The sequence below is a fragment of the Gallus gallus genome, chromosome 2, assembly GCF_016699485.2.
Source record: "Gallus gallus isolate bGalGal1 chromosome 2, bGalGal1.mat.broiler.GRCg7b, whole genome shotgun sequence".
NCBI classification, from domain to species: Eukaryota; Metazoa; Chordata; class Aves; order Galliformes; family Phasianidae; genus Gallus; species Gallus gallus.
In genome coordinates, this window is record NC_052533.1 from 85,676,346 (window position 1) to 85,694,927 (window position 18,582).

Below are 18,582 nucleotides of genomic sequence, written 5' to 3' on the forward strand. Positions count from 1 at the left end.
CTGGAAAGTTAAATCATTTCATTGAAAATACATGTCAGGAAAAGCTAAATGTCATTAACAAAGGAAAAAGTAAGCCCTTATGTGTAATTCTTATGTTTGCAAAAAGTCAGTGCAGCCAAGATATGAAATGTAGCCATTTGTCATCAGGTGCTGTTTTTCATTTGCATTGTATTTTCCAGTTAACACTCCTCTCTCCAGCATCTGATTTCATAGCAGGGAGAGCTAACATTCCTAAGGACACAGGCAGTGGGAGCCATGGGATTTCTGCAAAATCCTCACTAATGTTGAAGGAAGAGACTATCTTGGGAACACAGCCCCATTTCTTGTCTTTGCTCATATCCAGAGACAACCGTGGTAAAACCTGCAGCCACACGTGCCCACAAAGAGCACGTTCTGTCTGACATTTCAAGCCTTGCGTGAGGATCCCAAACCAGCTTGTGTTTCAGCTGGGAGTGGAGCAGAACAGTACCAGAGCTGCTTAGCCATGAACCAGGGAAACGTCAGCGCTAAACTCTACTTCAGAATGGTCCAGGATTCAGCAGAGCCGGCGGTGACATTGGTGAAGCTGATGGCTGAGGCCAACTGTGCACATCTTAGAGGAAATTTCAGCAGAAATGAATGGTGGTGATGAAAGGTTAATGGCAAGCATTGGCACCACAGCCATTTCCAGAATACTCCATCTCTCCCTCAAGCTCAGAAGTATGCTTGTTGCAAATTTGGCCAGGTGATCATGGGCACATGGTAAGCAAAATGAAGAAGTCTGAGTGGGACGGTTGTGAGAGAATCTGTTCTTTTCTAGCATGAATAAAATGCAAGCAACTCCTGGACTTGCCTGGAGCTTGCTTTGTCCGCTCTCTAGCTGTAAACAGTAATTAAAACCTTGAGCTGTCAAATCTGTTTTGTGACACTGTGGCTCGCTGTTTTGCATCAATTTTTAGTATGAAAAGTCTCCTTGCTCTGTCTGCTCCTGGGCAACAGGCAGCACTTTTTCATCTCTCTGAGGATTTGGGAGGAGGACTTGTTGGAGGCAGCGATGCCATCTTGCTGCTTCTTCATGACATTTAAAGGCTTGAAGCAGAAAACCTGAGATGATACGAAAAAAGCAAAAGAAACAGGCACCTGTGAAAGATTCCATAAACGTAAGTAAGACTTACAAATCTGATATTTTTCTAATTAAAATATTTTGTATGAGAAAAAGCCAGATGTGGGTACCATAATCCCTCTTGAAGGCAGAGAGGGTCATGGCAAGACTGGGAGGGCAGCTTGCTCCCTTGGTCTATGGGGTCTATACCAGTCTTCTTTGTGATACATGATCTTGAATATCTATTTTTTGGGCAAATTGTGAGTCATGTGACTCTAATGGTTGACCCTTGTGGAAGAGAAAAATGAAAGTTTTTTCTTTCCTGCTTAATGCAACGAATTTACTTTCAAGAATTCTAGCTTAATTTGTTCTTCAGCAATCACAGACAATTTTCTGAGGTTCTCTAACCTGTCTTTTCCTTCCTGGAATTACAAAATGCTGAGTATTGGTTGCTAAACAATACCCAGCATTGCTCTCTTGCAGTTAGAGTACCTAAAATCATTGAAACCAGCTTTGTGAAGGCACTTAGGAATCACCAAAAGTGACAGGCAGGAGATACCTTCACAAATTTGTAGAAGTGTATAAAGTGTGTAGAAGTAAAACCATAGTTTGTGGGTCCAGTCTCAATTCTCTTTTCACTTTATTTCTCTCCTTCCCTGAATCATATGAGTTTGCTTGTGTCTTGCCCCAGTTACATAGAAAAAATCCTCATGAAGTTCCAACTGAGAAATGAGGTACTGAGAAAGAGGTTTTTCAGTATTTCTAATACATCTTTACTTTTTAAGTTTTCTCATTCCCATGGAAGTGCACATACCAAGGTAATTTTTTTCAACAGTGCAATATACAGTGGAAAAAATTATAGGTAGAACTAGGAGAAATAGTTAGTTGTAACAAGACAAATGAGGAATGAGTTGTCGTGTTATGAATGAATCATGCAATTAGTGAATTTCACTAAAGGTAGTAATTGTTCATTACTTCAAGTCTGGAAAGTAATTTGAAATGCCCTGGAAAGCTGAATGAGAAGTATATCGTTTGTCTTCAAAACCAAGTTTAAAGAACCTACCTTCAAGCAACATACAACATTCCCAAGTAGCTATTACACTTCAGGATAAGTGCTAAGGGGAACAAATCCTAAAACATCCTAACAAAGTAGGTTGTTTGAAATAAAAGTTGGATGGAGTTTCCCAAGGGATGGTTGGTAAAAAAAAGGTTATGGTGAAAAATAGGAGAAGTGATAAAGGCCTAGGACTATCACAGCAAACACTTTCTTCTTCCACTTCAACATGTGCATTGCAGAAGCATGTGCACTGCAGAAGCATGTGCATTGCAGAAACATGCCCTAGTGCAGCTGAATCCCATCAGTGATCCTGTGTAAGCCTATATTTGTCCTTCCTTTGGGACAAAATGTTTATGTGAGTACTGTGTAGACCTGTGGAAATGGTACAGGTGCTACGTATATAACCTATTTGATTTTGCTTCCCCTAGTAGGCTGTAACTTCATAAACAGTGTTTATTATAGCACAAATGATGTGGTAGAGCTGCCTGTACCATATCACTTTTAAACAGGGAAATAACAGTGTAGTTTTGATGCCTAGACTACTTAAGAACTTAATTTAGCAAGATTTCAGAGTAGGGTAGGGTTTTTATTGGTAAAATGCTCAGAATCTTTCCTCTCACTTTATCTGCCCCTCAACTTGGTAAAGCTGTAAACCATCATATTTTAGAGCATAAACCAACTGCTGAAAATTGAGCTGCTTTAGAAAGGATTTTTAGTCTTTCTCCACAGCAGATGGTATGGGTCAATCTTGGAAATGGGATGCTTCATAGATAGGCTGTAGCTCTCTTTCAGAATAGCCATCCCCGACTTCTTCCAGATTTGGCTTTTCTTTCTCCTTTTTTGATTGCCAAGATTATTGAGGCTATTTACCCCCATGCACTGCTCACGGTCTTGCTTTTAAAACTTTCATTGAAGACAGATTTATCTGGACTTCTGTCAGCCAGTTCAGAGGAAATTGTCCTTCTGGCAGCAATATCTCCTTGGGAATCTGTCAATGTTAATTCCTTCTTCAGCTATTGAGTCAAACCAGGAGTCAAAATACATATTTAGGAACCTAAATAAGTTTGTCAGAGCTTCTGAGCATCACCAGTTTCCTCCCTGGTCAGTAGCAACTGATGCTCAGCATCTCTTTGATTTGGTCGCTTTTTGGTGAAAGCTCTTAACTCTTTGATATATCAAGGGATGGAACTCATTTCCTCATGCCAGAAAGGGATGCTTAAGTCACGTTTAGGAAGGAAATTTAATGTAGGGATTAAATAATTGTTACAAAAATAAAGGAGGAATTGTTCCTACCTTGTGACTAAGACAATAGATTTAGAAGTAAAAGGCTCCCGTAGCATGTTCCCTGGTGCACTTAAGTTAGAGCACTTTGTGGTCAAAAATTATCTTCTAAAGGAGCAAGATAGGAATTTAAATCTTCTGTGAGTCAGCTTGAACATTTATCAATGTTCCTCAGTCAAGACATTCAGATTTCAATTCCAAAATGGAAATTCTGTCAGTATTTCATCTCTCTGAACGCATCAGAAACAGGTAAAACAGAACTGGTCCCTTCAGGGAATTTTTCACTCATGTATGTATGAATTTCATATGTTTTCACATATACTATATATATGTATGCATATAGTACATATATATTATATATAAACATATTTCATATGTTTTCACATATGCACATCCTGAGTTTTAACAGTTACATTGAGCACACAAGCACTCCGTAGTCATTTACAGGGCCTGGTCAAGGATGAAAGAAAAACAGAATGGAGAAGCATGTGGCAGAAAGGTTCTTTTTTTTTTTTTTTAAATTTCCTGAAATATAGATATAATTGAGAGATTTCATGTAAATATAGGTATCTATGCATGCTTACAAGCAGGTTGCTCTGAAAGTAGCGCTTCCTCTTTGTTTCCGTGTAAACTACAACAGATCCAAAGAGCATAATAACACTGTTTGATAGAGAGAATTCTCAGCTACAAAACATTATTTTTCAGTATAGTCACCCCTATTAGCTATGCATTTTCATCAGCAATGAACAAGAGCCTGTATGCTGCACCTGTAAAAATCTGCACCAGTAGAGATGACACATTGTTGCCACTACTGAAATGCACCATCCACTACCTTGCTGTGTTCACACGCACTCAGTGTCAATGGGTGCCATCTTTTTCTGTATGGAGGAATTCAGTGACATACCTTTTCTTCATATGCACTTCCATGTCAGACACCATGTTGTCAGACTGCCCCTCTGCTGCCATCTGTCGCACAGCAACAACATGGAACAGAATATTGGTGGGAAGGTTCAACCTCTACTGCCATACCACCAACATCTGCCTTGGATGTTGTGGGTCAACACAGTGGGCATTACTTTTGGAAAAACCTTTGTATGTAACAAATAAAGATTATTTATACTCCCTCTCTTAAAAAGTGTTGAACTAAATGTTTTGGAATATAACTGATTCAAAGACAGTCTAAGTGGATCAACACTCCATTGACATTCTCAAAACATTTTAATCTCTGCTTGAAAAAATAATCTACTTGAGAATGGGAAAAACAAAACAAAAGAAAACAAAGCAAAATGAAGCAAAGCAAAGCAAAACAGAGCAAACCAGCCTGGTTTTTGCTCACCAAACCTGATGTTCTGCTGAAAATGCTTCAGATCTTAGAAATACCTAGTAAGTAGCCAGAAGAAAAAAAATAAAATCAAAGCCCCTTTTAATCCTTTAAGTGCCTAATGAATGGTACTGGTACTGGTACTAGTACTGGTAACTACTGGTACTGGTAGCTAATAGCTACTGGGAGTAAAGGAGATTAGTTTGGTGATATGCACTTAACTAGGAGATCAAAAAGCAGAAGTTGCATTCTTGTCTTTTTTAACACTTGATGTTTTTACACTTAAATCCTCTAAATCTTTGTTGTTAATCTGAATCCAGTACTTTAGAGGGAGATTTATTTGCCCACTTTACAGAAAATGGAGAACTCCTAAAAAGTATGTTAAGTAAATCTCTTGAGTGCTTACTGCAATTTAGTTTGCTTATGTAAGCCACAGCAGCATGGCATATAAGGATACCACCCTAGCAAAGAGACCAGGTAGTAGAGACTTCTGACTACTTTCACTTCCAATAGTATTGTTTAAACAAGGATTTATATAAAGAGGGTGGACAGTGGCTGACATTCACAAGATGACACAAACATTGATATGAGTCATTTGATTATGTAGTCTATAGACTATTAGACCTTATTTCTCTGAAAACATCAATGCTATTCTCCAAATTCTAGTTTCTTTAGATTCAGAAATTCTGATTTCCAGGGCTATCTGCCAGCACTAGGTTGGATTCAGAGCACACCATTCTCCTTTTCAGTGAATGATTCTTCCTTTAAGGAAGTAAGGGAAGAATTGGGAGAAATATACATAGAAACTGCCCTTGATATGCTTTCCAAGGGAACAGTTCCAGGATATTTTTAGGGAATTTCTTTTTTCTCCCAAGGATGACTTTTCTGAACTGAAGCCTTTTAAGAAGTGGCTGCTATAAGCATACACATTCTATTTGAGGTTTTATACTCAAAAAAATATTTGAATAGATAATTCTTTTTCTATTTACATAATGAAGATAGTGGTTTTAGATTTGCCTGCCTTGCTACTTACAGCTGTATTAGCTTAACGTGAACAAGTATTTTTATTTATTTTAATAATACGGAGTGGGAGAAACAACTTTTTTTTTTTTTAATCTGAGATAAAAAAAAAGAGAAATTTGTGAAAATGAAGCATCTTGTTAATCATCTTGTTGTAATTACCTGTTGTTTCCAACTCTACATCCTTGCCTGCCTCCTCTTGAGTTTGGACATTCTTGTCTGGAGAAGGTTATTGTAGACTTGTTCTGCATAGACCTGTGTACCTGAAAGTCATTTGTACTCCCTGCCTACAGACCATGGCCACGGCACTGTTATTTAGTTGATGTGAGGAGTAAGCAGTGGCTTTTTACAGGTGGACTTTGGAAAGGAGGAGGAGGAGATCATGACAGACTGAATTAGCAGTAAATAATTCTTTCCACAGAAAGGGACTTACAGTCATCTCAGTGAGTTACTAATTTGTTTACCTTCAGGTAAAATCATATCTCTACAGCCAGCCAATTTTTATACTGAAGTGTAAAAGAACTGTCCTATGTGGCAATGTGATGGATAACTTCATTACACAACTTAAGAAGCTCTTCTTCCCTTTCTTGTACCTTTTCACACTCTAGTTAATCACCTCACCCTGGTTAAGCCAACTGACTACTTCAGCATTAAAAGTATGCAAAATTAACATTTCACTGCACCAGAGCCAGATAAAGGAGTCTTTTCCATCTGGAGAACAGATAGTCTTGTTTAAACAGTTCTGACTGTTCCCTCAGATATGTGGTTCTGTTGATTCCATTCTGAATGAAAGGACTCATGCTCTCAACTTCTGTCCCATCTCCAACTTTTTCATGATAAGAACACAGTGCAGAGATGGCTGTCCTGCGATGTCCTTGCCTATGACAGTGACAAATATTGGTTGCTGAGAGTATATGAACAGATGAGGATGCAGAGACTTTTCTCCAGAATAATCTTTCAGCCTCCTGCAATGTGTGGTTCAAGGACTTTTGGAGTCCAGGTTGACAGAATCCTGGTTATTTATTTATTTATTTTTGCTGGGACTGATCCTGAGCCTCACCCATGAGCTGATGTCCTGCTTAGCCTGTCCTTATGGAGGTGATGGATGTCTGCAGCTGCGACTGGCCCCTGTTGCTCTGCTCCTGGATAAGGATCATGGGACAGGGCTTCCCAGCCCTCTCTGCTTCTTAACATCTATTGTTGGTTGGGATTAATTTTTCCTCTGTGATTTTATCTGTGGAAAGTTGTTCCTTTCCTGGAGTAGTCCCTTAGCTTTCCAAGCAGCCATGGCAGGGAGCTCCTGAGATCGACTGTGAGATGTGATTCATCATTTACTTTAGAGAATTTCAAATCTAAGAACTTCCCACTTTATCTAATTTCTCCCAGCTTTTCTACAGAGACAGTGAAAAGTTTTCCTGTTTACTTTCTTTGTGCCTCTCAGCCACTTTGTGTATACTCATCAAACTCTTTCAATTCTCCCTTCTCCATTGTATCTAATGTGAAATTATGTCAATGATTCTTTTTCCTCTGTAAATACATTTTCCATCTTTGTGACATGGAGTGCAGAATCAGACGTGTACCCAATATTGAGCATATTGGCTCACTTTAGATTTATACTGTGACATAACAATATTCCTGTTTATTTTTTATTTCTTAAAACCCTTTTATAATCATGATTTGTCTAAATCATAGTTTCAAAAAACTGGGTGAAGATTGTTTTCAATTGTTTTCACCCCCAGGCCTAAATCATAGGGTTTAGAGGGATCATGCAGGGATGAAGTCAGGAAAGCTAAGGTGCAGATGGAATTGAACTTGGTGAGGAATGTATAAAACAACAAAAAGGGATTCTTTAGATATGTTGGGCAGAAAAGACAGGCAAAAGAGAGTGCACCCTCTCTGATAAACAAAAAGGGATCACTAGCCTCCTCAGACTTGGAGAAGGCTGAGGTACTTAATGAGTTCTTTGCCTTGGTCTTCATAGCTGGTCAGGCTTCCCATGCCTCTTGTGCTCCTGAACTTCTAAGTGGGGGTTTGGAGGAGCAAAATCCCTCCCAGTGTAAGAGCAGATCAATTCTGAGATCACTTCATGAGGCTGAATGTGTACACATCTATGGGGCCAGGTGACATGCATCCTGGGGTTCTGAAGGAACTGGTTGATGTGGTTGCCAAGCTGCTCTTCATCATATTTGAAAAATTGTGGCTGTCAGGCAAAGTCCACAGTGACTGAAAAAAAGGGAAACATCACGCCCATACTTAAAGAAAGTGAGAAAGGAAGAACAGGGGAATGACAGGTTGGTGAGCTTCACATCCTGGAAGAAATGTGAAGGCACATGTGAGATGTAGAGGTGATCCAAGAGAGCTAGCACAACTTCACCAGGGGCATGTCATGCCTGACAAAACTGCTGGACTTCTATGATGGAGTGATGGCATTAGTGCACAAAGGAAGGGCAACTGATGTTGTCTGCCTGGGTTTGCGCAAGGCCTTTGACTTGGTTCCGCACCACATCCCTGTCTGTAATATGAAGAGAGAGGAATTTAAAGTCTGGACTATTAGGTTGATAAAGAATTGGTCAACTGGTCATAGCCAGAGGGTTGCTGTCAATGGCTCTATCTTCAAATGGAGGCCATTTACAAGTTGTGTTCCCCAGGGGTCCATCTTGGGATTGGTACTCTTCAACGTCTTTATCAATAACATAGACAGTGGGTTTGAGTGTACCCTAAGCAAGTTTGCTGATGACACCAAGCTGAATGGTGCATTCGACACAATAGAAGGGAGGGATGCCATCAAGTGATCTGGACATGCTTGAAAAGTGGGCACATGGGAATCTAATGAGGTTTAGCAAGGTCAAGCACAAGGTGTTGCACTTGGGTCGAAGCAGTCTCAGATGTGAGCACAGACTGGGAGAAGAACTCACTGAAAGCAACTCTGTGAAGAAGTACTTGGGGGTCTTGATGGATGAAAAGCTGGACATGAGCCAGCAATGTGCTCTTGCAGCCCAGAAAGGCAACTATATCCTGGGCTGCATCAAAAGAGGGGTGGCCAGCAGGGAGGGAGGTGATCATCCCCCTCTGCTCTTGTGAGGCCCCACCTGGTGTACAGTGTTCTAGCCTGGTAGATGGAGATCTTACCCATGGCAGGGGGTTGGAAGTGAATGGGCTTTAAGGTCCCCTCCAACCTAAGCCATTCTATGATTCTATGATCATCTACAGGCCTTTGAAAGAAATTGCTGCAATATTTAATGGAAATTTGAGAGGTTTTTTCCAGTTTTTGAAGTCTTCACAGAGTAAGTATTGGTATCTCTAAGACCTTAACTGCCCTTCCTATAAATATATCAAGATGAATTCTCCTGTCACAAGACTTTGTGAGGTAAAATTCACTGTGATTTCATTTTGTAAGCAAAGCTTATCACTTCTCCCTAAATTCCAGGATTCTGTTACCAAACAGCAAGAGCAGCTCTGAAGCACTTTTTTTTTTTTTGAGATAGTTATTAAAAGACTATTTCTCTTCTTTTTTTTCCCACTGAAACATTTTTCCTCAAAGCTCTTGCATGAACACTTCACAGTTTGAAAAAGAAAGCCAGTATGATATCACATTTTGCGACCATCAATCATTTGCTATGCAAATTGAAATACCTACAGGACTTCAGAGAGTTCAAGGCCTGCTAGCACACGTGGCTTGTACAAACAATTAAAGATTTACAGTGTGAGTAATAAATGCTTTCAGGAAGAGACCAATTACAAATCAAAAAGTATAAAAACATATGGATAGAAATAGAAAAAAAAAAGGGCAAATGTTGATTACAGAAGGGAAACAAAGAGTATAGCAAACACATCTGGTAAAATGGTATTAAGAAACAATTTGATTTAAAACAATATATATTAAGCTCTTTTGCATGAAACTTGTGTTTATTTTCTAAATTCTAAAGAGCTTTGAGAATTATTATTTTTTAAAATAAATGTAAAATCTTTAACAAGTGTTCAAAGGTCCATCTACAGCTTGTTTCTGAGAGGCTTATGGAGTATAGGAGCACATCCAGAGATGGGCCACAAAAATGATTCATTGAATGGAGAACCTCTTCTAAGAGAACAGGTTGAGAGAGCTGTGAGTTCAGTCTGGAGAAAGCTCTGAGGTGACCTGAGAGCGGACTTTCAGTATCTGAAGGGGAGCTACAGAAAAGAAGAGGAGAGACACTTTAGCAGGATCTGTGGTGATAGAATAAGGGGAAGTGGCTTCAAACTCAAAGAGGGTAGATTTAGGTTAGATATAAGGAAGAAATCATTTACAGTGAGAATGGTGAGGCACTGGATGCTCCATCCCCGGAGACTTTCAAGGTGAGTCTGCATCAGGCCCTGGGCAACCTGATCTAGCTGTGGTGTTCCTGTTCATTGTAGAGTTAGACTAGATGACCTTCAGAGGTCCCTTCCAACTCAAAGGATTCTATGATTCCATACTTATGCAAAAATATTGTGCCAAGGAAGGAATATAGTGTAGTTCTTTTCAACTCCAGCCAATCTCAGGTCAGGACTTATGATAAAGGCAAAATCTTTGAGTTTAGTGATCACTGATTTTTTTTTCCTGCATAAATTTTTTCTGATTTCTTTTTTAAATGCTTTGTATTTTAGCATTTGCAGCATCTTGTGGTCAAGAGTTCCAACTCTTGAGCTTTCACTGTATGAAGTATTATCTTTTGTTTGTTCTGAGCTTGCCACATGCTATTTTCATGCTATGATTCTTGCCTGCTGGCATTCATCAGAAAAGTACACTCAATGTCTAATAACATAAGAATTGAGGCTACTGTAACAGGACAAATCAGGATGGTAATATATTTTCCATCAATATAAGATAGGCCAGATTGAGGTCATGTTAAAAGAAAGGCCCGAAGCTGCCACACTACCCAAAAGACAGAAAATGTAATTCCTCTTTCTGTCAGAGTACTCCCCAGTGACCTCTCCTAGATCTGTTTCTGAAAGGATTTTCCAGCTCCTTTGAAGCCAGTGTCAAATTTAGGTTAAAGATAAACCTCGAGTATAAAAGGAGAAGAGGCTTTAAGTTCACAGGCATAAGTTGGTTGAAAATAAAATTTCCCGCTATCTTCTTGCCACTTGGAATGGATAGTTGAAGGGAAGAATTCTCAGGGATAAAATTACCTACTATTTTCCTGGCTGATAAAGCAACCAGAGAAGAAGGTGTATTTACAGTCACCTTCTCACTATTATGGGTACATTGATAATCATGATAAAATATGAGTAGGATTCTGACTTTGTAAAGCCTACAGGGAAACATATGTACTTCTGATGTTCAGCCTACCAGAAGGCTGTGGACTAAAAATTGGAGATACCATTCTCCAAGAAACAGAAATCTAAGTGTACTATCTATAACATGAAATATATCCATAATTTTATATAAAAAATAACATCAACAGCAAAAAAAGACCATGTGAGTTACTCTTCTATCTGATGCAGCCTGAATGTATAGCTATTTTCCTGATAGTGATGTAGAATAATCAGTTTCACTCTACTCTTTTCACTGAAAAGAACTCAAATTCTAGATTTCAACATTAAGTTAATCTTCCTTTTTTAATAACTGAAAAATAATTGTCAGATTTTCAGACAAAAAAAAAAAAAAAAGGATATAGTCAAATGATGCAGCATGTAAGTGATAAAAGTCGGTTTAGTTTAGAGCAGTCTACACAGGATTCTAGGGATAAACCCCCAAAATCATATACAAGATTACTGTGCTATTATGGGAGCAACATATTTATGGCATTCACCATTTCCTATTAATCACTCATATATCTCTAAAAATATTATTTGAAGGTAATTTTCTGTCTTAAGATTTGTAAGACACTTCTTGATTTGTACACTAAAGAATAAAGGTTTCTATCCTTAAGGATTTTTATTCAGTGGAGATATCCTGAGCGTCCCAACTAGTCTCCACCTGCTTTCAGAACAGTGCAAGTCTCCTGTAGGTTTTGCATCATATATGCCACACAGATCTCTTAGGATACTTTAGAACATGTTAAATGTCTCCATGTGCCATGTTCAGGCAACTGAATGCCACCCTTCCATCTTGTTCGTTTTTGAGCTGTTGAGCTCAATTGCATGTGATCACAGTGAGTTCTTCTGCTTCCCTTCACACAGGGAAAGGGTGAAATTCCTTTTCTAGGTCATTAATTTTCTTTTAATTCTATTATTTATTTCTTTTTTCTTTTTTTTTTCCTGCAATTAGGAGACGGAGTTCACTATTTGTTCTCACTTACCATGCATTGTTTTATTTATTGTTTGTATATTTCCTCTTCAGAGGAAATAATTTTTATCTTTAAGGGCTTTTTACAAAAGTTTGTTGCATTTTTATATTTGCATTTATGCTCTGTGAACACCTTCCATTTGCACTCTATTATTTATTTTAAATGAAGTGACTAGAATTAAGCACAACTTTCAAAATAAAAGCATACAACTTGTCTGTGGTAGCATGTGTTAATTTGCAGTTTCTTGGTGTCTACAAGCCTCCAGGTTGCATAAAGTTACTTTGGACTCATGCTGCACAAACACAGAGCTCTTGCCTGGAACATTTTCCAAGCAGATTTGAAAACAGACATTAAAAAGGTGCATAATTTGTAGAAATGAGAGAGGAAAAGTGTGCCAGGAAGCAAATCGGTTTATGAGCAGTTAGCAAAAACTCAACTAATCTGATTGATTATCTCTTCATATTATTTTTAAGATATAATTTTAGTCCATTTAAAAATATATTTTAAAATCTAGTTTCCCAGATCCACTAATAATTAATAAATATGTTAATGGAGCTGCTGACAAAAACTCATTGTCTCTTCTGCCCAACTCCCAAATGATTACAGTTCACTTAGAGCTTGTGAAGGTCTACCAGCAGCCCGATCATGCTGAATGTTTTACCTTCTGCAGTACATTAGCATGCCTTTGTTAACACAGAGTTCTAACTGCAGCCAGGTTGCACAGTTGTCTATCTTTTTAAGTGCCCCTGGAATTCCACGCAATTCCACCTGGTTTTCAGTAACCTAAATTATTTTGACATCTGTGAATATGGAGCCTTGGTCTTTACCTATTTTCCCAAATGATTAATAGATACATTAATTCACCATTTTCTTGCATTTTTAAAAGGAGTTACAATATTAATTCTGTTGTTTACCTGAGGAACATCATAGTGCTGAATTAGTCACAGAGCCAAAGTAACAAACTGTTTCCTGTGTCAATGCCTATAAAAACTGCCATCATTTGTTATTTTTGAAATCAGAACATATTGCTAAGCAGGCATAGAGGTAATTCCTTGCCCTAGGCCCACCTTAAAGAGAAGGAAGTCACAGCCTCTGTTTATTCTGGGCCAACGATATTAAGTACAAAAGGAACTTGTATTTGATTAGAAAGTGCTGACTGTAGGTCTTCTGCTTGAAAACAAGTAAGTCCATGGGTTCCGAATGTAGGCATGTATGTCTTGTGTATCTCTGCGTCTCAGATAGAACAGATGAATTAGGACTGTGCAGATGAAACGCAGTGTTAAGACACCTAGAAGTAGGTCCTACATCTGTGCATTAGTTTCCAGACTCAGAATAAATTTTAAGATGTAGGTTTGAGTTTTCACTGCAGTATTCTGATCTCGAGATACCAAGAAAGCATTGTGATCTTCGCTTCAGAGGTACTACTATTACATCTTAGACAACTACAGCTAGAAGAAGTTACTGCAGCTTCTTTTTACACTACCATAAGGGTGGTGAGGCACTGGAACAGGTTATGCAGAGAGGTGGTGGATGCCTCATCCCTGGAGACACTCAAAGTCAGGCAGGATGAGCCTCTGAGCACCCTGATCTGCTGTAGGTGCCCCTGTACATTGCAGGGGAGTTGGACTACACGACCTAAAAAAGGTCTCTTCCAACTCAAATGTTTCTATGATTCTATGATTATATGAAATAGCAGAGAATCTTTGTTTGGAAGTAGAAATATTTTGATTCAGAAGGTGGTGCAGTGCATTACGTCATGGAGTTGTTTGTGGCTGTTGGGATTTTCAGAAGCTTGAGGCTTCTGTGTTCCCAGGAAGACTGGGCATTATAAAGCTTATTAAGCATGTTTGCATGTTTCTGTGTCTACATACTGTCGTGTCATATTCATTTTTGAGCAAGAGACCTTGATTTCTAAATTATTTACAAGCTTTAAAAATTTTACCTTTGGTACCATGGTGGATCACTGGGCAGTGTTTGAATATAGTCCTTCTGTAAGACCAGATAATTTTGCTTTATGAGAGTAAACGAAATTGAGGGAAACTGGGAAAATTCTCTCTCAATAAAATAAAGATGAAGTAGTGGATTTCCCACAGCTGGTATATATGAGTTACTTTTATGGCAATATATTTTCTTAGGAAATAAAATGACTTTCTTATAAATCATAACAGTTTGGAAAGACAATGATTCAGAGCATAGATGGTTGTAATACAGTTGGCACATCAGTTACTACCAGCATTTTGTCAGTTCTAATTCCTGCATTTTGTCTTCTGCACTGGAAGAGTTCCCAGATAGAAACAACACTTTACGCAGCTTTGTTGGTGGCAGCTGATATTGTTTCAGTTCTGAATTTCACATCACTAAAATACCCTGAGAGAAATTTGGAGAACAGCAAAAATAATCTGGATGGAAACAATGGGAGACAAACAAGTTTATGGCAAAGGAGCACAAAAGCAAGACATGCGTAGCTTTTTCAAGAAGTGACTGCAGAGGAAAGGTGATAAGAAAGAAAAAAAACATTATGCTAGCCATACACAATGACTGAAGATTTTTTAATTTCAGGAAATTCACATTGGTTTGCGAAGGTACAATTTTGAGTAACAGAAAGAAAGTGAAAAGAAAATTTAGGTATAAAAAATATTTCAGTGTCAATACTTCTGGTTGTGAGGCATTTTAGTAAATAGTTTCTGCTGGACCAGTTGCAATTAAACATTTAAGTTCGGAGAGTCCTTGAGAATTAGATTAAGAGGTGCTCACGTGAACTAATGCCTAAACTTTGTATCAGAGTCATTATGGCTCTGGGACTTGGATCAGTTGCCTAGATGTAGACATATAGCATCATCTGAGTTGTTGTGGGCATTGACTTTATCCAAGAGATCTGGCAGGTCTAGCAAAGGGTCTAGGGAAGACCCATGCCCCTCAGGAGCAGCAGCTTGAGGCTGGGCAGGATGCTGTAGTAGGAAACTGTCTTTGGGCTGCAGATGTGTTTGTCTGTGTGGGTTGAATCTCTAGTGACTCCAGAGGGACCCGAGCATCCTCCAGATCCCTGCCTCTCCTGTAGACACCTACTGTAAACACCTGAAGTGATGGTGCTTCAGGATCCGGAGTTGAACCCTGCCCTCACTGTGTTTTTTTTTTTTCATTTAATATTTCTATGACAAGGTAATGTCTGTAGTTAAAGTTATCTACAAATTACAAATAACAGAATGAAATAACCTCAGTAATAATGGATATGGAAAGGAGTTATGATCTGTAATTAAATCATATGCTGTCTTTTCTTTTACAATGGTCTTAGAATAACATGATATGACATAATATGTTAAAATTCTAGTGTTCAACTAAATGAAATCTTCACAGTTTTGAAAATTACTTGTTTCTTTATAACTTCTTTTCTGAAATCTTCAGAGACAATAAAAATCTAAGCAAAAATATTCCAAATCCTCTCCTATTACTCTCTATGTTTACTTTGATAATGTCACAAGTTCCTAGATTCTAAATAACTTAATTATTTAGCATTATCTGAATAATGTGTAATAAAAAGAGACAAATCATCATGTTTTTTTCAGTAGCAAGTGCATCATACCTGAGTAAATGACCTGACTTTTCCATTAGAGATGACACGGTATGCTCAGAGTACTCACACTCAAAAGAAATGAAGATTTATTTTTAACAGTTTGATGAACATTTAAATACAGAAATGGTTCAGCAAATCTTTCCAATACATTTTTTCCTTTTCTATCTTGCTCACATTATGGATGGATAGCACATATTTTTGACTTTAAAAATAGTCTGATATTTTAAGAATCAAAATGTGTAGGTCTCAGAGTTCATTCAATGCTATGCTTATGTCAAATGACCTTTAACCATCAGAAGTTTTCACAAAAAAATGAAATTTTGCTAAGATTTTGGAGTGTGCTGGGGAAAAAAAAGCCCTGCAGCTAAACCACACCTCACTTTCTTTTTGTTTTGAAAGATCAACGTCCAAATACATTTCATTGAAATAAGACTGGATTTATTTTACAACCTACCTGACACACAGTGAAATCAATTAACTAGAGATTATTAACAATCGCCCAGAGAGGTTGTGGATGCCCAATCCCTGAAGGTATTCAAGGCCAGGCTGGATGTGGCTCTGGGCAGCCTGGTCTAGTGGTTGGAGACCCTGCACATAGCAGGGGGGTTGAAACTAGATGACCATTGTGGTCCTTTTCAACCCAGACCATTCTGTGATTCTATGACTCTATGAACTATTTTCCATTTCGGCTAAGTCCTTTTCCCTAACTCACGAACAGCTGCTCTAAAACAGCATGTTTTCAGAAAAAAAACCTGGCTTGCTTCTCAGCCTTATCAGCTGTTCATAAAACAACAGTTCAAAAAGATGACAAAACCAAGAAAAACTATAATTCACAATGTAAAGAGAAAACAAAAAACTCAAGCATGAAAACAATGTATTATTGCCTGAAACAGAGAGAATTGACGTATTGTTAATATTCTGTATTGTGCCTTGCTCCTGCCTTTATCTTCAATAAAGGATGACAGTGTTACAAACTTCTGGAAAAGGTCGAGCACTGTCACTTTTATCAAGTATGGTATCAGCATTCTTCTTTAATGGTTTTGAAAGAACAGTCTCTTTGAAAGAGTTGACTGCTTGCTCAGGACTGGCATTTTGATTCTTGTGAGTTTTGAGGGAACACAGAGGAAACCAGTTAACACACAAAAAATAAGGATTTTGGTCTGTACAAAATAAAGCCTTTGAGTGTGTTTTGTTCCTGGGTAGCCTTCTTTGTCAGTATATCTCATTCTCAAACAGTGAATCACTGCACAGGTTTAAATCCTTTAACCCTACAGTCACTTAAAACAATTCCTTAGGACTGGAAAATGAGGGATGAATAATAAACCTATACTTCACACATTTGGCTCTCATGGATAACCCTCTGTCTGAAGCTCTCCTTAGGTTATATTTGATACTGCTTAATGTAGCTTGCTTAGCACTTAAAGTTATTAAGGTGAAAAAGTCCTATATTACATAATGAAGTTGCAAATTTCATCTACATAGCAACCATCAACAAAGAAAACCTGTGAAGGAAGAATTATTCATAAATCTTAGCTATGTATAGCAGCCAGGTATATATGACCTGGTTTTCTATTATTAGGTAGCTTTCTTAATGTAATTCATGTACAGTATGTGTGAGGATACGTTTTGCACAAGGTTCTTTACTGCTAATTTCACATAACAACAAGATTATACAGTTTAGTGCACAGTGGAAACAGAGAGAACTATGGATTTTATTTTCTCATGTGTAGATTAGAACTCATCAGAATAACAGATGCCTAAATTAAGGACCCTGTAATATATAGTTCAGGAATATAAATACATGTTGAATCTCAGCAGATACTTGAGAAAAGTCTTTACAAAGCAAACTAAAATGTGACTGATGAATTATTGAATAATTTGATGTATGTAATTGACTGTCACGTTCTTTTATGTTCATATGCAGAGCCAGGGAGAATGCTACGATTTTGCATATGAGATTGTAGAAAATAAAATGAGAGGTACTGGACTGATATATGTGATTCAGGTTGCTAATGTTTCTTAAAGGAGGAAACATGAGCAGATGCAATCAGCCAAATAAATTTGTATTTTGTGCCAATGTACTAAAGAAATCTCTAATGACTCAGTTAAAAAAAAAAAAAGTAACAGAGCTTGTTTTACAGTGATTGTACCTATTAGGGGAACATAGTAGATTCGATTGGAAATAAGATACCCAAAGCACTTGTGAATTTAAGTTTGAACAGGCTTGTGATATGATGACTCCCTAAAGTCTTCATTTAGGTGAGCAGGAGCTGAACAGATAACAGGTCGAGCAGGATGTGATGGGTTAAGCTGCCTTTTAACTCAAAGATATTCAGCAAGGAAGAGCAGGGGAAGCAATGATGAAGGAAGCAGACAGAGGGGAATAAAGTGCACTGGAAATTTAACGCTTCCGTTGATAGAACACTGCTCTCTTATTGATCACAAAGTTACAGATTTATTGGAGACACTCGGATGGAATTTTGATGTACATTGTGGCAAGAAGGCACACAAAATTTTTCCTTTTTAGACCACGTGTTTTCTGTCTTTGATCTTAGATCTCGTACTCTATCAAAGTATTACTGAACTCAAGATCTTTCAGGTAAGTAAGAATATGGTTAATTTCTTCTTCCCAAAATGTCTATAAAAATAACAAAACCAATCTTCACATTTTGAACAAAGAAACTGAAATTAGAATTCATAAAGCCAGGTATAGCAACTGTAGTGGGAAACAGAGTAGAAAAATAAGCTTAGTTCCTTCAATCAATAGTCCTCCCTGTACCTTTTGTGCATGCTTCAGTTGTTCTTCCATTCTCCTTTATTAATCCACTTTGTAGGATTAGGACAGATGAATGATTAGAGCTAAAATCTAAACTCCGCTAGGATTAGGTCAAAATTTTCCTAATCTATTCCTTATTTAATTGCTTAATCTCACTGGAATTGCAGTGGAATTATAGTCACTGTAACAATTGTGAAATAGCTGAATTTATGCTGAGCGCTGGCCCT

General features: G+C 37.9%; 1 long non-coding RNA gene across 1 annotated transcript in view; it reads left to right on the forward strand.

The window, feature by feature from the left end:
- Nucleotides 1-17,760: 17,760 nt before the first annotated feature.
- LOC112531818 overlaps nt 17,761-18,582 on the forward strand; it is a 53,435-nt gene continuing 52,613 nt past the window's right edge. Inside the window, exon 1 of the long non-coding RNA XR_003073844.3 lies at nt 17,761-18,178. This is a non-coding gene — a long non-coding RNA (uncharacterized LOC112531818). The remainder of the gene's footprint in view (nt 18,179-18,582) is intronic.